Genomic DNA, 25,650 nt, shown 5'->3' with positions numbered 1-25,650 from the left:
TTTATGACTACAATGCTGTAGAGAGTCTTAACATACTCAGGTAATACTGACAATGTCATCACCAGCGTCATCCAAGTACCCGCCCATAATCTCGCGCCTGCTCAATAAGATCACCGGCACTCGCGATTTGAACAGTGCTCAGTCCCGCGATAGTGCCACTGGGCATGCGCGAGACTTCAGGAGCACTGAGTAACATGAGGGAGGCGACCTCATCTATGTCAATCAACACTGGGGGACGGCGAACAGCGGCAGAAGGGGGAATAACAGACGCAATACAGCCCACCCCCGTGGCCAGCAAAGCTCATTAGCAAACCAAAAGGTAAAATTTTATAAAGTGTTTATTTAGGTCTGAAAGGGGGGCCAGTAGGAAGATGAACCTTTCTACAATGCAGCCCAGGAGCTGCAGAAGGGGATTCTTTTAGTTTCATAGTGAAAATTCTAGTGACAGGTTCCCTCTAATGGGTTGCTTTCTCTGGAAAACCCTGTCCCTGGCGGTGTGCTGATGCCCTCAGTCTCTAAGCTCTCTGGGAAGGTCCCTGATGGTCCCCTTCCTCTGCAGGTTAATTGCCAGGACGTTGAATCGGCTCCTGACCTAGGGTCCTGTACCCCGTTGTGCTCGGTACCGGTCAGTTCTTTTGGGCTTTCTGGTGCCGACAGTCCTCCTAGACTATGTCCGTCGCACCCTTTTCCAATGTCACTGCTACCGGTCCCCGACTCCTCTGGTCCCGTACCACTGTCTGCGACCCAACCTCGGTCCTTATAGCTCCCTGGGAGCTCACACTCCCCAGCTCCTCTCTCTTTGAGGGCTCTCACTAGACTCTTTCACTTCCCTCCCACCAGTCTGCCTGACCCATAGGTGGGTGGCTTTTTTCAGCTAGACCAACCCTCTGGTGTGTCTGACAGGTCATGATGTGAGGTGTTGATTGGGATTTGTGGTGCTGATGGAGGTGACACTGGTTTCTGGGAACTTGGAACCATGGGGGGTAGGTGCTGTATCCTGAGGGAACAGGATGCAGTTCCCTGTAGTACCCTGATGTATTCAGAGGTGCTACATACCCCCAACCCCAGGGGAGGGCTGGGGCAAGAGTGATTAAGCCAACAGTAATAGATACACAGGGAAACCAAAACTCTATCTCTTGGCAGGCACACACAGAAGTATAAGACAATAAGAGCTTAGGAGGAAAATAAGAGAGGGAGGAAACAAGACAACAGGAGAACTTCACAACAACTCCAAGCACAAAGAAATACAATCATCAGCAGGACTGGGACATAACAGCACATATGTAGGAGGTGAGGAAAATAGCGCCCACTCCTAGGTAGAAGTATTTCTTTTAATGTAAATATGATGTATATAAAAATGCATATGTATATATAAATGCAGGATGTAGCAGAGCTGAACAGGCACGTCGTTCGGTTTCACCGAGCGGCCGCAGGTATTACATGTTTTCGGGTAAGAAAGTTATGTGATTGTAATATATGTTGTAGAAAACTGTAAATAATGAATACTGAGTAATGTAGAGTACTGGCCCCTCGTGCTGTGTCAGGTAGGAGATGTAGTGTGAGGTGACAGGGGCACTGTAGGTAAAGGGTTAAGGATATAGTATTAATAATAAGATAGAACAGTTAAGTACTTTATATAGATAGGGAGTTGTAGTGGGAACTAAAGAGACAAGCAGAGCAGGATGTGGATGATAGGAGTAGTTAGCTCATAAGGTTCAGCAGGGACATAGGAAGTGAGCATTGGGGTTTGTTGTCTGGGAAATAGAGACAGGAGGGAGGAGAAAAGCAGAGGGTATAAGGCTATGTGCGCACGTTGCGTATTTGCATGCAGTTACGCTGCGATCTGCACCGCAGCGTAACTGCATGCGTCCTGCGTCCCCAGCATAATCTATGAAGGTTATGCAGGAGACGTTCGCACGTGGCTGCTGCCCGAAGTGCGCGTTCTAAGAAGTGACATGTCACTTATTCCGTGCGCTCTGCATGCAGCTCCCGCTCTGTCTATGGGAGGGGGTGCACTCAGAGTGCATGAAATCGGCTTTTTTTTTATTACGGACTCTTTCTGCAGCGATTTGAAGCGCACGTGTGCTGTTCAAATCGCTGCAGAAATATCTGCAGGGACAGAACGCTACGTGCTCACATAGCCTTAGAATGTGTGTAGGAAATGATTAGACAGTCAAGCGGAAGGAGCTGAAGGAACAGGATGAGGTCCAGAGCTGGGACCTGTCCAGATAGGGAGGAATCCTCCCGTGTACCAAGATCTCTTCCAGCGGACGGGCAGTGGGGCGTCCTAAGACCAGTGGGACGTTGGGGTACAGAGACAGCCGGAATGATCCTGAACTGGTCGGGAGCAGCCACGCGTCCAGAGGCACGAGTGAGGTACGACAGCCGCATGGAAAGGATACCAGGGGAGCAAGGTTATTTAGGCCTCAGCTGCTGGAGGACAGTGCCCAGGGCGAGTACCAGAAACAGAGAAGTTTCCCCCGAGGTATAATGGACACTGCACGAGTGGTCCTAAGTGCCTGAAGCGTGAGAAGAGTAATCTGCAATAAAGAAGTTCCTGTTTTGTTTATCAGAGTCTGCATATGCTTTATGTCGCCATCCCTGTCTATGACAAGGACCCAGCAAGTACAAATGAATGTAATAGTGACTGTGACAACTAATGACTCAGGCCCTAATGGGAGCCCAGCACAGGCATTGACAATATTATCTGAAGCAGGGGAACGAACCGTCGGCCATCGCCTGACTCCCCTCTTCACACAGACCAAAACAGCAATAAACTATAGTTGGCGTGGGAATAGAGATTCAACCATCTTAAATAGGAAGGGAGAAAGGGAGCCAATGTGATAGGCTTCCAACAACATGTGATCCCAGAAGTAAAAAGCAGGCTAGCAGAGGTTACCTGTTACTAACCTGATCATGAATGGGCTCACAGCTGGTCAATGCCTGAACCTGCCTGTGTAGCTCAGAATCACCAGAGAAATGATAGGATGAAGTATCAGAATCTGTAACATCTGATGCCACCTTGACAATCGGTGAGTATTGTGCAAAACTCTAGTGACAAAATGGCAACCACCCGACCCGAATGTCATTGCATCATAGATTTTTTTTATGTGTTCATGGTGCAGTAAAAATGAACATGATTAATCAGATCCGTTCGGTTATGCCGATACCAAACTTGTGTAGTGTTTGTTAAAATTTGGTAGTTAAAAAAATTACGAACTTAGAAAATGGTGACACAAATCAATTTTTTTTACATTTTTTCTGCCAATGTAGCTGTGAAGATTATTTTTTTTGCTCTTGTTTGCACTGTTGTTTTCATTGGTACATTATTTGGGTACGAACAAAATTTTGATCGCTTGTTATTGCATTTTTGGGAGAGGTGTAGTGTCTGAAAAACAGCAATTTTGGAGTTTCAGGTTTTTTTTCTTTACAAATAAAGGGAACCAATCACCAGGATTTTCGTATATAAGCTAAAGCCAATGCAGTACTGGCGCTATCAGGATGATTCTATACATACCTGTAGTGGTCAGGTCGGATGTATAGGTTTTGAAATCCAAGAAAGTAAAGTTTATAAAATCACCAGCTTCTTGAGTGACAGCAGCTGATGATCAGATAATATCTGGGGGGTATGCAGCGTTATCCCCTCCCCGTTAGAATTAGCAGAAGTATTATACAATCGACCTAGCAGGACCTGTGGTGAGATCATACCCATGTGACCAGAAGGGGCGGGGCCTCAGCCAAAAGAAAATGTTGCTTCCTGATATCTGCTTTGTTGGCTGAGGCCCCGCCTCTTCTGGTCACATGGGTATGATCTCACCACAGGTCCTGCTAGGTCAATTGTATAATACTTATGCTAATTCTAACAGAGGGAGGGGATAACTATGCATACCCCACCCAACTATTATCTAATAACTATTATTGATCCTCAGCTGCTGTCACTCAAGAAGCTGATGATTTTATAAACTTTACTTTCTTAGATTTCAAAACCTATACATACGAGCTGACCACTACACGTATGTATAGAATCAGCCTGATAGTGCCAGTATAGCACTGACTTTTGCTTATATACGAAAATCCTGGTGATTGGTTCCCTTTAAGTTTATATTTTCATAGACTAGAGCAATACCTAATATTTGTATTTTTTTTATTTATTATTTCTTTATTTTTATATAAAGAGAATGGGTGGGGAGATTCAAACTGTTACGTGTTGTTGTTTTTTTTAATTTAGTACTTTTTTTTAGTCCCCCTAGTGGTCTTGAACCTATGGCAGTTGTATAACAGCTATTTATGGTGTGGGCTCACATTCTGAGCCTGCTCAATACACTCAAACCCAAAATCTGACATATATGTACAGAGAATTTCCGGAAGTGTTTCAATTATTTGGTGAGACAATCCCTTGAATAGTGAAGCCACTGCAGCACTCAGGTTCATTGGCTTTTGTCCCAAACATCTGCCCCAACAATTACAGAAGAAATTACCTATTACATAGCGGCCATTCTCCAATATACATAAATATGTCCAACGGGACAGTGAAAGTGACTCCCATTTTGGCCCATTCAGCAGGTCCTTAGTTGGCATGTGAACAGGTATTGTCTAAATGGTATGCTTTTGGGAATGGGCTGTTAGTCTGATTGGCTCATGAACCTACCCATTGGCCCCGATCATTATCGCATGAATACCCAATATTATCAGGATGTTGTTACACAGTCACCTAGCCTGCTTGATGATGTTCAAGGTAACAATACATTTTAACCATGTTACATAGAGTATAAGCAAACCAAATACTAAATGACAAATAGGTGTCCCTACTGCAAGTGAATCGAATGTAAAGCTTCATGGCAAAAAGAAACATTGTATTTGTTAAACATGAAATATTGAAAATGTTTATCGAAAAGTGCTAAACGATTGCAAATGGCAAAATGTATTATCATAATTTTTTGGTTAGACTAATGTAGCCTGTCAACAGTAATACTTGAAATGGCCAATACGTTTGTCTTTTCTGTTTCTAGTCATGTTTCTTTCCTTGGAATATACATCACAAGCAGTGTCTCACAGTTTTCAGCCCCGCACAACGAGAAGCGGCAGCAGAATGATTTATTTGCAGCTGTTCTTGACTCCCTGTTTCTTCTCTACACTAAAAAGGTGTAAACCAGAACACTGCAGTAACACACTTGTTGCATTATCTGAGCGCGTGCAGGGGAGATAGAAACTCAGACTGATACGGTTCTTAGTCCTTTCATCTTAAAGGCATGGACCTAATATCTGGGTGATCCAATGGGTGATCCATGCACTCTCTGGCTGTGTGTGGCGTTATGTGAGTGTCACCCCGCTTGTCAGTTTCAAAATGTATGTAAGAAATGAAAGATAAAATCTATTTATTCTTTACATTAGTGTTTTATATTCATTTAATATTCCTTTTATAGTCATTTCTTATTGTTTTTAGTAATAATCACTATCTTTATACCCTATAAAATGTGTTTTTTGTATGTATTTTAGAGTGTCTAAAACAGATTAATTGGATTTACATGTATTCCTATGGAAATAATTGCTTCGGTTTTAGTCGGTTTCGGTTTTCATTGATTGTACTCGTATTCAGACGGATTATCAACGAAAACCAAGGCATCACTGTATTTATATAGACGAAATTTATGGGAACATTCAAGCACAATGGCCTTGCTGACATTTTGAACTCCAGTTTTAATAAAGGCACTCTTAATTCATTAGGTGACAGAGGGAAGTACGGATAGTACAAGGGCTAGTAGGCTGACTCTAAGACTGGGGACCCTGTGCTGTCCCTTATCTCGACGGTAGACTTGAAGGTAGTTAGGGTAACGCCTCCAGCATGGCCCTATCTCCGTCGTGCCCTGACCTAATACCCCCGCACCCTCAATAAAGGGCTGGGCAGGACATGAAGTAATATACCTCTTACAAGACAAAGGGGGTATAACTGAAACTCACACTGCAAATATCCACAGAGGAGAGACAAAAAGACACCGGAGGGAATAAACCAAAAGGGAAGGAGAAAGTCACACCAGGGAGATATCATGCAACACAGACAACAAATCACTGGTCACCAAATGGAGGACCACCACAGACATCAGGATATCGTAACTGCAAGCAGAAACTATCTTTGGCAGTCTCCTACTACAATCCCCAGCCTTAACTAGGAGGAGACCAGCTGTGAAAGGTAATCAGCAACCTGGCTCTCAGAAGAGTAGCACATTGCTCCATAAAGGATTAACTTTTGTACAGCTGGAAGCAGTGAAACAACTCAGCCGACGCCCAGCCGAGCTGAGCACTTAAGAGAGACAAGGTTGTCTGTCGTACTCTGCAATGTGAACAGAGTCCGACGCCGAAGTAGTAATCCACGCATGCGGACCCGGACAGTGCATGACATTAGGTGCATCTTACAACTGCCTATGTAAGAACCATTACTCCAGCCAGGTGCATTCCTCGTGTAATTTATGTTACAGTAGTGGCATAAATTATGATGAATTTTCTAGGCTGGGTTCACCATGACCCGTCCAGCCACAGGTTCTCTCACTTTGCCAGTCTAGTATAAAAACACTAAAAGTAGCACATTTTTTGGAGAACACCAATTTTTTTGGGACATTTCAAAACACTTCTGGCAAAAACACCCTAATGAATCGGGCCCTATATAGGTACTTAATTTCTGTGTCATTTTGGAGTCAGTATTTGCTGACTATTTTTTACCTTATTTTATTTTTTATTAGCAAGTTGCAGCATATCTATATAGAATGTGGGGCTAAGTGAAACTGGGCTTCAGAGCATAGGGGGCTATAAACCATGCCATCAGTACAGGAGCACCATGGGAAACCAAAGCCAAAGAGTTATGACATGCTGATGTAGCAAAAAAACGGCCGGCATTGTTTCTATTTTGTAAGACTTTAGGCTGCAAATTAGAATTATATTGCAAAGGATGAAATTGGTTACATATAGGAAATGTGTAAGTCTGAAACATGCCATTTCTTTCGGTTTTATTTTCATTTCATAAAATTTTGGGAGGGAGAGGGGCACAAATATTGCAAAAATAGCTACCGCAGCCCTATGTGCTGTATATTGTTATCAGGTGCGGACACTGAGCCCCTGTGCTAAAATTGTGTCTGTCTCCCCCTTCCCCTTTCTAAAGTCTTTTTGTGCTCATCATGTTGCTCTATGGAAAAAAAATAATAAAATCACGAGTTACTCATTTTTACCTGGCCTAGTGATGTCTCTCTGCTACTGCTCCGTATGTTTACAGGCTGCAGTGGTAATGTCCCACGTGACCACTTTAGCTAATTACAGGGCTCAATAACTTGTACCATCTACCTTGGCGTGACGGCTGAGCTCAGTGATTGGCTCCAGCAGTCACATGTTTTAGTAATGACATCACAGCGGCAGCCTGAAAACAAAGACCAGAGCAGTAGAAAAGAGGAGTAGCTGGCCACGAGGAGGATAAGTAACCCTGATTTTATGGTTTTTCCATAGCACGTCATGGGGCATTAAAATGAATAAAATATAAAATCTCATTAAGTAACATTATTTAATACAATTTAAACATGTTGGACACACTTCGTAAAATCACAGTACATACAGTATGTCATACAAGTACACAGCACACTGTACAGAAGTCACATTAGTACAACGCACATATTAGACACATCACACAAGCACAGCGCACACTTTCTACACATCACACAAGCACAGCACACACATTCAACACATCACACAAGCACAGCGCACACTTTTTACATGTCACACAAGCACAGCGCACACATTCAACATATCACACAAGCACAGCGCACACTTTCTACATGTCACACAAGCACAGCGCACACATTCAACACATCACACAAGCACAGCGCACACTTTCTACACATCACACAAGCACAGCACACACTTGCTACACTTCACACAAGCACAGCGCACACATTCAACACATCACACAAGCACAGTACACACATTCAACACATCACACAAGCACAGCGCACACATCACACAAGCATAGCGCACGCTTTCCAAATATCACACAAGCATAGCACACTCTATCTACACGACACACAAGCATAGAGCACACTTTCTACACTTCACACAAGCACAGCACACACTTGCTACACTTTACACAAGCACAGCGCACACATTCAACACATCACACAAGCACAGTACACACATTCAACACATCACACAAGCACAGCGCACACATCACACAAGCATAGCGCACGCTTTCCAAATGTCACACAAGCATAGCACACTCTTTCTACACGACACACAAGCATAGAGCACACTTTCTACACTTCACACAAGCACAGCGCACACATTCAACACATCACACAAGCACAGTACACACATTCAACACATCACACAAGCACAGCGCACACATCACACAAGCATAGTGCACGCTTTCCAAATGTCACACAAGCATAGCACACTCTTTCTACACGACACACAAGCATAGAGCACACTTTCTACACTTCACACAAGCACAGCGCACACATTCAACACATCAAACAAGCACAGCGCACACTTTATACATATCACCCAAGCACAGCCCGAACATGAGGGGTGTTACACAAAAACAGTGGACAGCTCACACATGTAAAGTGCACATATTATAAACATCATATGAGTATACCTCACAGAAGTGTAGGACACACCTTGAACACAAGCCCAAACAGACACAGCATGTGCATATTTTTTACTGCACAAATAAAATCACAAACAAGTCAGTCACACAGCTAAGTATACTTATCACAGGCAGATTCACACATATCAAGTATACATGCACATACACACATAACATGTTCACACACATATACGGGCACATACCAGATATACAGGCACGAACATGTCATATATACAGGTACATACAGACATACCAGATATCCAACTGTGGCGCCGACGTACTCAGTTGGTGTCATAAACTCTGTAAAATGCCAGGGTTCAAGACATTTAGCAGACTGATGTTCTCTGCTTATTGATCAGATAAACTGTAGCCAGGAACAATGGTGTTTGCTTTACACATATCCAGCATACGATATAGACTTCTTATCCGATGAGGCACCACAGAGGTGTTTTGTGGAAGTGAACCGAGAAAGAGTTACTGGACTGTTAGGGGTACTTTACACGCTGCGACATCGCTAACGATTTATCGTCGGGGTCGCGGTGTTTGTGACGCACATCCGCCGTCGTTAGCGACATCGCAGCGTGTGACACGTACGAGCGACCTACAACAATCGCAAAAGTGGTAAAAATCGTTGGTGTTGGAGAGGTCATCCAAACACCAAATATCGTTTTCTGGTGAGTAGCGATGTTGTTCCTCGTTCCTGCGGTATCACACATCGCTATGTGTGACACCGCAGGAGCGATGAACATCTCCTTACCTGCTGTCCACCAGCAATGAGGAAGAAAGGAGGTGGGCGGCATTTTCCAGCCGCTCATCTCCGCCCCTCTTCTGCTATTGGACGGCTGCCGTGTGACGTCGCTGTGACACCGCACGAACCGCCCCCTTAGAAAGGAGGCGGTTCGCCGGCAACAGCGACGTCGCTAAGCAGGTAAGTGCGTGTGATGGGTGTAAGCGAGGTTGTGCGACACGGGCAGCGATTTGCCCGTGATGCACAACCGACGGGGGCGGGTACGCTCGCTAGCGATATCGGTAACGATATCACAGCGTGTAAAGTGCCCTTTAGACTCGGAGAGTTTGCTGAACCTAGTGAGAGCCACACTCCCGGTCTACCTCACAAAGTAAACTGTATCCATGTGGACACTAAAGTGTATCCGATGGCTAGAGCGGACACTGAGATGGCCAAGGTTATGGTGTACCATGACATGGATCTAAACACTATTTGCCCAAAGGGCAACAAGAGGTACCCTAACTAAAGACCTAATCAAATAAACTTTATTAAATTATATAAATGGACAAAGATTAAAATTGGCAGGTGGGAGGCCAATTCCGTATTAGATGAGTGCGGCCACGGACCGACACTGCTCTGGATAATTCCTAACCGTCATATGGCTGGCTATCACCTACACTGCCTGTTAAAACTACCTAACAGCTAATAGCCTCGCCGACATGTTTCGCCATGACTGGCTTCATCAGGGTCCTGAAGCTATAGGCTCAGCCCCCTGATGAAGCCAGTCATGGTGAAACATGTCGGGGAGGCTATTAGCTGTTAGGTAGTTTTAACAGGCAGTGTAGGTGATAGCCAGCCATATGACGGTTAGGAATTATCCAGAGCAGTGTTGGTCAGCGGCCGCACTCATCTAATACGGAATTGGCCTCCCACCTGCCAATTTTAATCTTTGTACATTTATATAATTTAATAAAGTTCATTTGATTAAGTCTTTAGTTAGGGTACCTCTTGTTGCCCTTTGGGCAAATAGTGTTTGTATAATTTACCCCTACGCTGACCGGGTGTGACAATCAGAGGTTAGTGTTTATGACATGGATCTAGTCCCGGACTTACTGTATTCTATTATAATTGACCGAGACTTTGAGTTGTTTTGGGACTTGTGGGAGAAGAGGGAAGCATCCAATTGCTTAGATAAGAGCAAGAACGGCCCTAAGGAAACCCCAACACAGTGGAAGATTGAAGGGGTTCTTTCTGGCATGGTGTGTAATGAGGATGAACTTGCGCCTCCTAAAGTTGACAGTTCTGAGGCAGGGGTGACCAAAGAGAATTGTGGGTCTGCTTAACTTAGCAATCAGACTGGTAAAGAGGGATCCAATAGTATGACCATTGGAAATGAAGTAGCTTCAGAAAAACGGACTGACACCCTTTGAATGGGGTCTTATTGGTGCAGCATGCTGGAGGAAGTGACAATGTCTTCCCTTTAGACTGTGACTTTATTGAAGTGGAAAGAAGCTGCAGTAAAGAGGAGCCAAAAAAAACCAAAACAAATCCTCTTCCTGACGCCGGAGATGCAATAAGCACAGAGAGGTAGAATCAGCTGCACCCTCAGAATGTGCAAGGAAGGTCAATTACCTTGCTGATGAAGTCACGTTGCCAGTCATAACCTCTGGTTTCAAGGCAGTACTTTGCTGAGGAAGTCACGTTGCCAGTCATAACCGCTGGTTTGAAGGAAATACCTTGCTGAGGGCTATGACACCTTGGCAGAAAAAGAAGGGAAATCTGAAAAGGAAAAATGATGTATACTCCAAAGAAGCTGAGGAGATGGAGGTGCTGGCATATGGGAAAACCTGTGAAATTCCTAGAGGTCACACTTCAGAGACCAAAGAGGAGGTTTAAGGTAATGCAGTGGAGACCCAAGGGAAAGCTGAAGCTACGAAAGTTGAAAGAAAAAGCACTGAAGAAGGTAAGTCTAAACCAGAGGTCTCATGAGGAGCTGAGACCTCGACTGAATTTGCCGATAAGGACAAGACTGAAAAGGAGAGATTGACTCTACCCAGGAGTCTGAGAAACCAGAAGTCAAGGCTGACAATAAAAACAAAGACTCTGAAGATGAAGCTAAACCTGAAAAAGCTGCAACTGACGAGGTAGAGCCTTTAGAAGCGGTGAAGAAGAAGAGCCAGTCTCTTCAGCAGCAGGCTGACGATGCTGAAGATAGAAAGCAGGGCCGGCAGAGGGAATGGGACACTGAACGGGAAATGCGTGAGAAAGCAGAATCTACTGTCATCTCATTGCTGAAAAGACCAGACAGTAGACCCTATAGCGTACTTCATAATCCACAGTCAGACCAGATAGTATATTCAAGTGTCAGTGAATCTCACTACCGCACTAACCGTAGGAGACAGTCACGGAGAGGAAGGTATGACAAAGGTGCTTACACAGTAGATATGATTGAATCAGCAAGTGCATCGCTTACTAAAAACGATTTAGTGACAGCGACATACTATGTCTCAAGGGCTAAAGCTCAAAGCTGACAGAGAAGACTCTCTGGACTGGTAATGAAAGAAGTCAAGCCCCACGGCTTTAGGCAGAGGGGGAGCTATGAAAGATGGCAGCCGGTTTGTATCAAAGAGGTGGTGTACACTTAGATGTCTGCTCTGGTACCTGTAGTGCCACGAGTCTTATTAGGGCGTAGCAGGGGCAGGTTTTTTGGATAGCCGGAGAGACGGTTGGGTCCGGCTAGCCACATACCTCTGTCCATGATTGTGTCTCATCTCTTAAATTGGTGTCTGTTTGCTTGACACATGGTCAGTGTGTGGAGGTGTTTATATCTGCAGGAAGGAACCTCTGACACAGGCGTTGTGTATTCTAACAGGGCTCAGTGAGTGGAGGCTGAGATACCTCCACTGGAATACTTCTGTGGAGAAGTTGTATCTGAACCTGTGTGGGTGTACCGCGGGTTAAATGGACTATGATGTTGTGTGTTGTATTTCTGTGAAGCCTAAGGAAGGTTTGGGTTATGTGAAGCTGACTAAATAAATCAAGAAGATCCAACAAGTATATTTACCTCTCTGTTTCTTCATAAATTGCTGATGACCCCATGAAGTTTGTGTTCTGCGCTTCTTCCACTGTTGTGGACCTCCATCTTCCTGCTGTCACCTCGGCTCTGCCCTCCTGTCCTGCAAGCCTGCTCTCGAAATTGGCTGCAGACACTGCCGCCTCCATCTCCCCTGAGCAGTGAGTCCCAGCCATCTCCCTCACTCTCACTCAGCCAGCAGAGGATGGAGTGCATTGTAGAACTGCAGGTGAGCTTTTTACAGGCCTCAAACTGTCTATGTGGCCCATCAGGGTTTACAAGCTTCTTAGTGAACCTGTTAGATCCCGGCCATATTCAGTATTTATGACGGTTCATGGCCCTCTTCTAGTTGTGCGGGGCCCTCCTCCCCTCTGGGTCCCAATGCAGCTGCATTGACTATATGTCCGCCCCTGATTGTTATATCGTAAAACTGCATTGAGCCATCTGACAACCGCATAGCATCTATATTATGCCATTAGCACAATATCGTGATAACGCTTAAAGGGAATCTGTCACTTGTACATCTATCACTTTGCTACCTAATATAATGCTACTGTTCTCCTGAAATTGCCACCCATTTATTTTTTTGTACCTGCGCCTCTCCGTTCCTGACGTATAGCCTCTTTTTTCCTGTATGTAAATCTAATCTTTTTAGCCAACTGGATAAGGTTGTCAAAAAGATGCTTACGTTGCAGAGTTGAGTACAACGCCCACTTGGCTAAAAATACTAGATTTACGTACAGGATAAAAGAGGCTATATGTCAGGAAGGGAATAGAGGGCCATAGCTCAGGAACGGAGAGGTTCAGAAGAAATAAAATACAATGTCAGAATCAGGACAACATTGGCATTAATTACAGGTAAAAATTACATATTTATCAGATCCTCTTTAAAAGGAATGTGTCACTGACTCGCCCACCCCAAGGCTATGGGACACCCGGTGCCGGGCCGGACTAGTCCGGGGGTAGTCAGTGGTGGCGGGGCCCGACTCCGTGGCCCTGGTGGGTGTCAGTTAAATATGGCTGGTGACTTGGGGTTTGTGTTCGTGACGCCACCTGTGGTATGCGGCTATTAAGCCGCCGCTGCTGTGTAGGGCCTCCGGGGTGATGATATGGCAGCAATGGTGGTACTGCTCCCCACAGGTGGAGCGGTGCCCCGGGGACACTGTTGGTGCTCGTGAGAGTCTATGGTGTTGTGTGGAAAACACGGTGCAGGGCCGACAGGCATGAAAGAAACAGGCACAAACAACAGTCTCTTTACCTTCTCCTCTTTTACTTCACAAACGGTTAGTCCTGGGAGACCGTTACAGGTGGTAGAGGGCTCCGGTCGGCCTGGAAGTAACTGAGCTGTCGTTTTGGCCAGGTGAGTATGAGGCCTACTCCTGTTCTTTTCCTTACTGTGATAGAACCCTGCTCTCTGGATTTAGCAATGGCCCTCTTGCTGCTGGGACCGGTGGTACGTCCCTTTCCCTCTGTGGTAGGCTGCACAGGCCCTCTCTGGTGCTTCTCTGCTGGAGTCCACACCGGGCCCTGATGATGCAGCTGTACCTTCGGGCTGATTATGGGCCAGGTGCTTTCAGCTCTCCTGCCCTTCGGATTCGGCTACCAGGGAGTATTTTAGGCCCTGGTGTCCACAGACTCCGATGTCCGAGTCTCTTCTGTGCCTCTCTGCTCCTCCTGCCTCACTGGGCCAAGCTGCTCCAGCTCTAGGCCCCAGTTCCACAGGACAGCACTACTCTGCGTCTGCTTGCTAAGACTTCTCTCTACAGACCGAACACTAACTCCTCCCTCAGGCCAGACTTAAGGAATGCTCCCTGGAACTCCAGGTTCAGAGCTCCCCCTGCTGGTCTGAGGGAGAACTGCGTTGGATGTTAAACTTACTGGCCAATAGACCTCCCAATTTCCTCCAGGCTCAGCATCAACCCTTTGGAGGGGCAATGCTGTTGTGGCGACCAGGTCCTGGGGCGCCACATCACCATGTTTTTGCCACCTAATCTGAGACCCACATAATGAAGACACAGAGATCCTGATCCAAGCAGTGTCACTTACCAAGCTGCTTGCTGTAGTTAGGAGAAAATCACTGTGTGATCAGCAGGAGATTATCACTTCAGGACTAGTAAACCTGCATGCCCCTACCACTGATTGGCAGCTTTCTGCTTATGCACAGTGTGCACCCAAAGCTGCCAATCAGTGGTGTGTGCAGGGTTACACAGAGCTCAGAATTCAGAGAACTGATAGACCTGCTACAGATAAAATAGCAAAACTGCAGCAGCTAGTAAAGTAAGTGACACATCTCTGGAATCAGGGTCTCCTCATGCTGCTTTCACCAGGTCTTTCCTTCCTCATCTTAGACAACGTTCCCATAATTAATATTTGACTTTTCTAGTGCTGATTCTATACCTAGTGACAGTGAGTGACATTTCAGTTAGCCACATGGGGAGCCCGGGTATATAGACTGAAAAGCAGGAGAGTATTGTTTTTCTCTGACTGTAGATTGAAGTGAAGTAATTACACTGTGCATATTTGTCTTCTACTTACATTTACATTACTTTGTCTCTATGTCTCTAAACATCATGTTATTAATAGTAAAATAAAGAGGACGGCCGGTTACTTCTGGTCTCTGGCGGCATCTCACCCTGCGTTATGGCAGAAAAGTGTTTAGAATTTATTTACAAGCAGCTTCAATGATAATACTTATGTCAATGTTCATTACTCCTCATAACTATACTAGAGTGATTAAAGTAGAATTGCTTCTAGAACCAATGTGACCTTTATTATGCAATATATAATATATTATCCAATACTGATGTCTATGAATGTCCATAGTATGGGCCTCCAAACTAGAATTCAGTGCTGCTGTTTATTACTCCCGCTATCGCTTCGTAAAGTAGACAGTAGTGAAGAGGATAGCCCAGTCAGCCAGAGGATCGCCTCCGATCAGTACTGTGTTCTTCCTCTGATTGAGGAGAAATAGCTCCCCTCTTTAAAGGGGTATTCCCATCTCCAGGATTCTATCCGAATATGTAGTAGGTGTAGTAATAATAATAATAATATTAGGAAATCCCTCCAATTAGAAATGTAGTATAGTTCTTCCGATGTAGCCATGTCTCTTACCTCATGTGCAGATCATTGCTTAGATATCCATGGCTATGACCACAAGTAACTGTCACTATGAGTGGTCATAACCATGGATACCTAAGCTGCAATGCCCCGCACATGAGGTAAGAAACATGGCTATATCAGGAGAACTATACTACATTTCTAATTGGAGGTACAGTGCAAGCTTGGATTAAGAGTAACTTGGTTTGAGAGCGTTTTGCAAGACAAGCAAAGCTTTATACAAATCTGTAACTTGGTTTAAGAGCAATGCTTTGCAGGAAGAGCAAATCCTCACCGTGCACACGTCTGGTTCTGTCCTTTCACCACGCTCTGACCTGCTCTGGAGGTGACTTTCTGTACATACGTACTGTATACTGAATACAGTATGCCATTGTACAGTACAGTATATGCTATATAGCATGACTATCATTATGCATTTGTGGATACAATATTGTAGTATTGTAGTTTCTCTCTGCTAACCAGTACAGCACATTGCTTGTACTGCAATCTAATTACCTGTGCAGTGTTCCTACCCCACATTTGGCTTAGCTCTGCCCTTATTTTGGGGAGAATAGATTTGAGGGGTGTTTTTTTTGTGCGCTGTACTAGAATAAAGGTTGTCATATTTAGGCTATGTGCGCACGTTGCGTAAATACATACAGTTACGCTGCGCTTTGTAGCGCAGCGTAACTGCATGCGTCCTGCGTCCCCTGCACAGTCTATGGAGATTGTGCAGGGGCCGTGCGCACATGGCGTCTTAGAGCGCAGCGCTTCGGCTGCTGCCCGAAGCGCTGCGTTCAAGAAGTGACATGTCACTTCTTCCGTGCGCTTTGCCGGCAGCTCCTGGTCTGTCTATGGCAGGAGCTGCAGACAGAGCGCATGGAATCGGCTTTTTTTTTTTTTATACGGACATTTTCTGCAGCGATTTGAAGCGCACTTGTGCTCTTCAGATCGCTGCTGAAATTTCTGCAGGGCTAGTAGTACGCAACGTGCGCACATAGTCTAATACATCATTTTTTCTCTCTATACTCTAACCAACAATTCTATTGTAAGCTAACGTACAGTTTAATCTGCTTTATATGTTTTTATTGTACTGCACAGTATGTTGTATTAGTGTACTGTAATTATTTTATATGAATACAGTGCATTATTTTGTATTGCTGTAATGCGTTTGTATAAATGCAGTAAATATTTTTGGGTTGTTGAACGAATTGTCTGCATTTCAATTATTTCCTATGGGAAAATTTGCTTTGATATAAGAGTAACTTGGTTTAAGAGCAACTCCCGGAACCAATTATGCTCGTAATCCAAGGCTCCACTGTATTTGATAATACTATTATTATTACACCTACTACATATTGGGATAGGATCTTGGAGATTGGAATACCCCTTTAAATACGAACACAATGCCCATTGCAGGACAGCTCAGGGCTGAGATTTAGAGTATCTGAACATTGAGCCCCCGTGCCTCTTTTTTCTTTATGTAGATATCAACCCATGAATGGCGTTTTGTCTCATCAGTCCAGAATTCTGTGTCATTAATATGTCTTAGACAATATATCTAAATCTCTTTTCTCAGATAATCAAATTCCGATATAGATGTGGAATAAATATTAGTGATGAGCGAGCACTACCATGCTTGGGTGCTCCGTATTTGTAACGAACAGTTAATGTTCGGATGGGCACAACTCGAGTACCTGAATATAAGGGAAATCAATGGGGAACTCAAGCATTTTTCTGGAAGAGTTCCCGAAAAAGTGCTCAAGTTCCCCATTGACTTCCATTATACTCGGGTGAGTCGTGCCAATCCGAGAATCCAACTGCTTGTTACGAGTACCAAGCACCTGAGCATGGTAGTGCTCGCTCATCACTCGTTACAATGTAACTGTCATTTCAGTAGGTCATGCATCAGAATGTCTGTCTCTGCCTCTAGCTCCTCCCTCTGCCTCTAGCTCCTCCCTCTGCATCCAGCTCTTTCCTCTGCCTCTAGCTCCTTCCTCTAGCTCCTCCCTCTTCCTCAAGCTCCTCCCTCTGCCTCCAGCTCCTCCCTCTGCCTCTAGCGCCTTCCTCCTCCCCTCATCATAGAATCTTATAAGCACCAACTGTCATCTCCTATTTCAGTAATGGGAAAATCTTTCCTCGCCAAATATAGATTTTACTCATGAATTAAGAGTGAAAGAACAGTCCAGAAGGAGAAAGAATCAGATTTCTCAGACATATTATAAAGTTGCTTATTTTTATATTTGCCATTGATTTATGAAATAGAAATTAATATGGTTAGCTCCAATTCATAATTGCTGTTTCTCTACTTTTATGGAGTAATTGTCTTCATTTTAATGGCTTTAGCTTGTGTGTCTTATTTTCTATATGTTTTGTGCCACTTTTTAAGTTGTCTCTTTTTTCTAAGTCCTTTTTTTTCCTTACAACTTGGTTTATCCAGATGTTTAGACAGCTAAATGAAATCCAGATTTAACCAAATGTTGCGTTTATTTGGAACATCTCACTTCAATCCCTGTCTGGAATGAAGTTTTGGGTGAAGATTTCAATTTAGCACATTTTTACAACTTTTTTAAGGATTTGTAAGTTTTGGTGCTTAAAGGGAACCTGTCACCAGATTTGGGGCCTATAAGCTGCGGCCACCACCAGCGGGCTCTTATATACAGCGTGTTAGAATGCTGTATATAAGAGCCCAGGCCGCTGTGTAGAACATAAAAAAACACTTTATAATACTCACCTAGAAGGTCACTCCGATGCAGAGTGGTCGAATGGGCATCTCCGTTCTCTGGAATCAGCGCCTCCTCTTTTGGCCATCTTGGTTCTCCTTCTTCTGAAGCCGGCGTGCATGACGCGTTTTATGTCATGCACACAGGCTGGTATTGAGGTCCTGCGCAGGCGCACTACAATACTTTAATATGCCCTGAGCAGGACAGATCAAAGTGCTCCTGTGCAGGACCTCAATGCCGGCGAGTGTATATGACGTAGGACGCATCATGCACGCCGGCTTCAAAGAAGGAAGACCAAGATGGCCAAAAGATGAGGCGCCGGTCCTAGACTGCACCGGAGCGACCTTCTAGGTGAGTATTGTAAAGTGAGTTTTATGTTTTACACAGAGGCCTGGGCTCTTATATACAGCATGTTAGAATGCTGTATACAAGAGCCCACTGGTGGTGGCTGCAGCTCATAGGTCCCAAATCTGGTGATAGGTTCCATTTAAATGTCACAAAAATTGGTTAAAGGCCGTTGTTTTTTGTTTTGCATCAAATTCAAGAACAAGTTGCGTAATTTTGAAGACTTTGGTACAAAAAAGTCAGCAAATACTACAAGTCAAAAATAGAAAAGTGACTTCAATAAATCACAGATGGGGAATTGGGCCCTTTGTCTCTTGGCAGTAACAGTACTGATGACTTATGAGCATGTAATATACGTTTAATTGAATTGGTTGTATTGTGATAGCTAGAATAGTGTATCACTCTGAAATATTGTTTACAGCGAAAAAAAAATACTACCTAACTGATCTTTATAAGACAATGGAGAAAACAAACTGATGACAGATCGTATCTGAAATTGCTCCTGTATAAACATAAATCATGATACCAGTCTTATACAAAAAGGTCCAGGCTCACTTTATTTTTTAAACTGTTGTCTGTATGAGAAAATTTGCACCTTGACCCCTGTAGATATATGTACAAAAACATTAAATGGCCCCAATGTTTAACCTAACAGTGATATAATGTTAAATGGTGTCATTAACATGCAGGATATCTTAACGATAAGCTCCTGGAATAGGAACAAATAACTTCAGGCTATGTCATTATAAATATATTCCTAAAGACCTTTAATTAGTAAATCACAATTGTTTTGCCTATGAATGTAATCACTGTAGAATTACAATGGCTGCCTTATTTCACAGACAAACACAAAGGAGCTTTCTACTGCATATGTTCATGGACACTAGTCCTGTAAACTAGTTATAACCTATAAGAAAAACATGGTGGACAGCAGTGTGAGCAGCCTCTTCCTACTTCTGTACTACTGGTATCTTCAGTGTTAGATCAGAAATGTAGAGTGGACAGCAGTGTGAGCTGCCTCTTCTTCCCCCGACACACCTGAGATCTCCAGTATTAGACCAGTAGATAGCAGTGTCAGTGGTATCTTCTTACCTCAGCACCCTGATATCTCCTGTATCAGATCAGAAAAACAGGGTAGTCATCAGTGCAAGTACCTTTTCTTACCAGCATCCTTGGTATCTCCAGCATTAGATCAGATAGTCAGGGTAGATAGCAGTGTGAGCTGACTTTTTACCTCAGCAACTCTGCCATCTCCAGTATCAGATCTGAAAGATAGGGTGGGCAGCAGTGTGAACAGCCTCTTCTTACCTCATAGCCCCTGGTATTTCCAGTATTATTCAGAAAAACAGGGTGGACTGCAGTGTGAGCAGCCTCTTCTTACCTCGTAACCCTTGTTACTTCCAGTATTAGATTAGAAGGACATGGCAGTCAGCAGAATGAACAGCTTATTATTACCTCAACACCCCTGCTATAACCAGTATTAGATCAGAAAGACAGGTTGGCTACAGTGTGAGCAGTCTTTTCTTACCTCAGAACTGGGTTCATATTTTCCTACATGATGTAGGGGGTGACAAAGCTTTCTACTGCACATGCTCATATGGACCTGTTTTAACATTCTAGGACAAGTTTCTCTCAGTGTAAGCCAGGCCGTGGCCATTTTGTTTTCTGTAGGGACTACCACCCTAGGTGAGCCTATTGTGATTGGCTAATCTAGAAGTATTTAGGAATTTATTTAGAATGATATTTCTGTGCCGCCCCCACGCCAGCCGTCGGGCTGCTCGGATCCGGATCTGCGGTATGGCTCGAGGGGTTCTTCTGGACCTGGGGGTCGCGCGGACACTTCGAATAAAAAGGGTACGTATTTGTACGGAATTTACTGTAGATATTCTGTGACGCCACCCACGGTGTGTGGTGAAGTGTGGCACCACCGCTGCTGCTGTGGGGCACCCGGGGGCGATGTGATGGCGACTGGATGTTAACCCCTCCGTGGGTAGGGATGGATGCCCCGGGGCCCAGTGTCTCTCTGCTGGGGATGGTGACTGCAGGGGCCGGTGCACCCAGTCAGGCCGGGGATTGTTAGTTTACTCACGATCGGAAGAATCAGACAAGTCCAATGGTAAACCAAGGTGCTGGTGGCCGGCCACCGTGGTCGGGTGTATCTGGTCCCACACCTGAGTTGGTGGTCAGTGTCTCTTTCCTCTGCACTCTGTGTTTGGTGTGTTGGACTTTCCGGTGTGAAACACGGGAGTCCGCTCCTTGTCCTTTTGTTGGGAGCCTTGCTCGCTGACGCTGACCCTTGGGATCTACCGGGCCCTGGCAGATGCCCTATCCATCTCGGTGGGTGGTTGTCTGCTTTTGGGACTTTAGTTGGGACAGGACCTATAATCCTGCGCTCAATTGGTTAATTAGCGAAGTTGGTGGTTCTGGTTCTCTGCTTCAGGGTCCAAGTACCCCCTATGTGCACGGTTTCTGGGTCGGTTCTCCGGTGTCGGTGCCTGCGGGCTCCAACCCTGCCCGGTCCACCTCGGATCTCCGGCAGCCGTCTTCCCGTCTCCTCCTGACACGGACCACCGTCTGCCACCTAGCCAGTACGCCGGGGCTACAACCCCGACGCCTTTCCTTTCTGTCAACCAGCCTTGTCACTGGCTTGAGCTCCAACTTCCCACTCCTTTCAACTTGAACTTCCAAACTTAACTGCCTTTCTTCCCGCCCCGGGTTTTCAAGACCCCTAGGTGGGTGTTCTCCATCCACCTGGTCCCGCCCACTGGTGTGTCTGTCCAACCCTGAGGGGGGTGACTAGGATTTTAGGTTGGTTGATTTAACCCTGTAAGGGAAGGTGTTATGCGGGGGGGGCCTATGTGTGACTACCTGATGTGTCAGGGCGTCACATTTCACTTACTTAATTTTTTGGATTCTTTAAAGATGTCTATAAATACAGTGCTACTAACTTGTGACTGAACAGTAATAGAGGTATGTCATTCAGCCCATGTCATACTCCTCTAATTTGTTGCATATCTCCTTTAGGATGGGGTCACACTGGCGTATAGCATCTCATGCGAGTGGATCGGATTCTATATGCTAGTGATACTCAGCTTAAGCTCTGCTGTGAGTGTGAGCTAAGTATCATTCTACTGTACTCCAATTCTCTCGCTTGCAAGGTGCTGAGAAGGAGAGATGGAGAAATCAATCTTCTCCATTGTTTGTCTCTGCATATATCAGACTGTACTGAGATGTCATCAGTGCAGTCCGAAGTTTCACACTTGTATGTGTTGCGGGCGGGGAGGACGCCGCTGCGCTGCGCTCGCTAACGCTCGGGTCCGGCGCTGCTGCGATGGCTGCTCGGTGGCTCGAGCGTTGGGCCGGATCCGGGGACTCGAGCGGCGCTCCTCGCACGTGAGTGAAAGGGGGTAATTTGGTTTGGGGATTTGGTCCGTGACGCCACCCACGGGTTGTGGTGAGGTTGGACACCACCGCTGCTGGTGACGGGGATCCCGGGAGCGATGGTAGGTAGCAGCTGGGATGTTCTTCCCCCCTCCTTGGGTAGGGGTTGGTGGTCCCGGGGCCCGGTGAGGTGACGGGGAGGCAGGGTTGGCAAGGTGCAGGGTCGCCTGGACTGCGCAGCGCGGTGACGGACGGCACGGTTGTACTCACTCAGCCACAAATGTACGCAAAGTCTCTGGTAAACCAAACGGCTGGATGGATGGGTCCCGCAGCCGGCTGCTGTGACTTCTCCCGGACGGTTGGTGGTGGCTGCCTTTCCCTGCACCTTTGTGTATGTTCGGTCCCGATGGATTCCCACCGGTAACCCGCTACCCAGCGTGTGTAAGTGCCGGAGGAGCCCTTTTGCCCGCAGGCTCTGGCCCTTGTAACTCTAGCTGTGGCGGTAGCTGTATTTCCTTTTGCTGGTCGGACGGTTGCCTTCAATCGGGTCTTGGCTGTTAGGAAACCCCTGGGGTTCCGGTCACTGATGGATTTGACCTCTAATGGCAACTACAAGCCTGGTTGGGGTCCGCAGGCCCTGCCTGTGTGTGCTGGCTTCACTTCGCTCCCCGGTTCGGTACCGGCGGGCCACCGCCCGACCCCAGTCCTACGGTTCCGCGTTGATCTGCCTCTCCTGCAGACGGCCACCACCGTCTGCCAACCTTGCTCTTGGTGCCCGGGCCACAGACCCGGACACGGTCAGTTTACTTCTCACTTCTACTCCACTCCTCACTCCTTCACCTTCCTAACTGATCTCTCTTCCTTTCCCCGCCTCCAGGACTGTGAACTCCTCAGTGGGTGGGGATAACCGCCTAGCTCCACCCCACCTGGTGTGGACATCAGCCCCTGGAGGGAGGCAACAAGGATTTTGTGTCTGGCTGATGTGCCTGCCTCAGGGTGGGGGTGTGTGTTGTAGTACCTGTGACGACCTGGCTAGTCCAGGGCGCCACATATGGGTCAAGGGATCTGATATACGCCGCCAATCACAACATGCTGCGAAACACTCGCAGATCTGAGCTGCATCATTGACCAACATTGGGCCGAGTGCAATGTGAAAGTTTCTTACACTGCACTCATCCGATTTAAGCGCTAATATGAGCGAACCCTTAGAAGAAGATTGTACGGAGATGCTTAGGTGATCCCCACTGACTAAGCAGTATATAGTGTACTTATTTTAGTCCCACATTGGCAGCTTGGATGTCATTGCTTTGAGCAGTAACTACATGCTGACAGCTTTTTGAGTTACGTATTTGATTTGACAGCGGCTAAATATAAAGGTATTGTGCATATTCACAGAACTGTATGTACTGCAGCTGTTAGACAGGTAAATCACTGTTATTTTTAGGTGAACCAAGATTAGACTGTACTGTATGAGCACACAGGTGTGGGTACCACATTATAGCAGCAGCTGATGGCACTGAACTTTAAGCTGGAGTTAGAAGAAAACACAAGTACTGCAAGTAAGGGCTCATTCACGTGTCCGTTCTTAAAGTACCACTCCAGCACGGGTATATACTAGACCTGTTCTTCCAGATGCGCTCCGTTTATGACTTTACTTACTCTCATCTCCAACTCGATGACCATAACCTCCTTTCCTATTCTATTTAAGCACCACTCCAGCGGGGTTTTTTTTAATTACAGCACTGGAGTGGTGCTTTAAATGTAAGGCCCCCGCTCCTAGTATAAGGCTAAGTTCACATGTCCAGTAATCATCTGATAGGCCGGAGTTCACACTTGCGAGTGACTTGCCTCGCATCCGCATCACCCGGCACGGCTGCACACTCTTCTGACAGAAGCAGGTCGGCTGTATGTATTTCCATCCATCTGAGACACTCCTGTCCAGAGAGTGTGCGGCCATGGCAGGTGATGCGGATGCGAGACAAGTCACTCGCAAGTGTGACTCCGGCCTAAAGCGGGCTTTACACGCAATGACATCACTAACGAGATGTCGTTGGGGTCACGGAATTTGTGATGCACATCCGGCCACGTAAGCGACGTTGTTGCGTGTGAAACTCAGGAACGACCATTAACGATCAAAATTACTCACCTAATCGTTGATCATTGACACGTCATTCCTTTCCCGATTATCGTTGCTGTTGCAGGACGCAGGTTGTCCGTCGCTCCTGCGGCAGCACACATCTCTATGTGTGACACCGCAGGAACGAGGAACATCACCATACCTGCGGCCGCCCGCAATGAGGAAGGAAGGAGGTGGGCGGGATGTTCGGCCCACTCATCTCCGCCCCTCCGCTTCTATTGGGCGGCCGGTTAGTGATGCCGCTATGACGCCGAATGAACCGCCCCCTTAGAAACGAGGCGGTTCGCCGGCTACAGCGATGTCGCTAGGCAGGTAAGAAGTGTGACGGGTCCTAGCGATGTTGTGCGCCACGGGCAGCGATTTGCCCTTGGCGCACAACCGACGGGAGCGGGTCCTTTCACCAGCGACATTGCTAGCGATGTCGCTGCATGTAAAGCCCGCTTTAGAATGGATCTAGCTACAATCCATTGTCAAAAAAGTTGTGCAGACAACTTTTTTGTCTGTTTTTGAATAGCTGATTTCAATTGGATCTGTGTTTTTTTAACAATGAAGTCTATGGGATCTGTTATTCATCCATTGTTTATTCTTTCCTTTGTAAATGATCTTTTTTTGCATAATGAATACGTTTTAAATGGAACATAAATAGTAATAAATAGAAAGTCTCTCATTGCACTTGGACCAATGTTAATCAATGATGCAGATGAGATCTGTGAGTTTTTTCTTATACTCACCAGTCGCCACCACGCTGATCAGTCTTCGGCAGTTTCTGACTTTCCGGTAGCTCCAGTGTTTCATGAAGCATGTCGGAGGTCACAAAGTAATGTAAGTCTATAAGAGCCTCGCTCTGTCTCTCATAGATTTGCATTGACCATTCGTGATTATTATTATTATTATTATTTATTTATAGAGCACCATTGATTCCATGGTGCTGTACATGAGAAGGGGGTTACATACAAAATACATGTACAAGTTACAGTAGACAGACTAGTACAGAGGGAAGAGGGCCCTGCCCTTGCGGGCTTACATTCTATAGGATTATGGGGAGGAGACAGTAGGTGGGGTGTAGGTGGGGCGGCAGCTCCGCACGGTGGTGGGGCGGCAGCTCCGCACGGTGGTGGGGCGGCAGCTCCGCACGGTGGTGGGGCGGCAGCTCCGCACGGTGGTGGGGCGGCAGCTCCGCACGGTGGTGGGGCGGCAGCTCCGCACGGTGGTGGGGCAGTGAGGTCATTCAAGGTTATAGGCATTTCTGAACAGATGAGTCTTTAGGTTCCGTTTGAAGTTTGCAAGTGTAGTAGATAATCTGACGTGTTGAGGCAGTGAGTTCCAGAAGACTGGGGATGTTCGGGAGAAGTCTTGGAGACGGTTGCATGAGGAGCGAATGAGAGAGGAGGATAGAAGGAGATCTTGGGAGGACCGGAGATTACGTTTTGGAGTGTAGCGAGAGATTAGTTCAGAGATATATGGAGGAGACAATTTGTGGATGGCTTTGTAAGTCAGTATTAGTAGTTTGAATTGGATACGATGGAAGATTGGGAGCCAGTGAAG

The 25,650-nt window shown here is 45.9% G+C and overlaps 1 protein-coding gene across 3 annotated transcripts in view; it reads left to right on the top strand.

The window, feature by feature from the left end:
• CDH24 (cadherin 24) overlaps positions 1-25,650 on the top strand; it is a 158,048-nt gene that overhangs the window by 37,722 nt on the left and 94,676 nt on the right. The window lies entirely within an intron of this gene.

The sequence above is a fragment of the Anomaloglossus baeobatrachus genome, chromosome 1 (genome assembly GCF_048569485.1).
Source record: "Anomaloglossus baeobatrachus isolate aAnoBae1 chromosome 1, aAnoBae1.hap1, whole genome shotgun sequence".
NCBI lineage: Eukaryota > Metazoa > Chordata > Amphibia > Anura > Aromobatidae > Anomaloglossus > Anomaloglossus baeobatrachus.
This window is presented reverse-complemented; position numbering and strand designations above follow the sequence as displayed.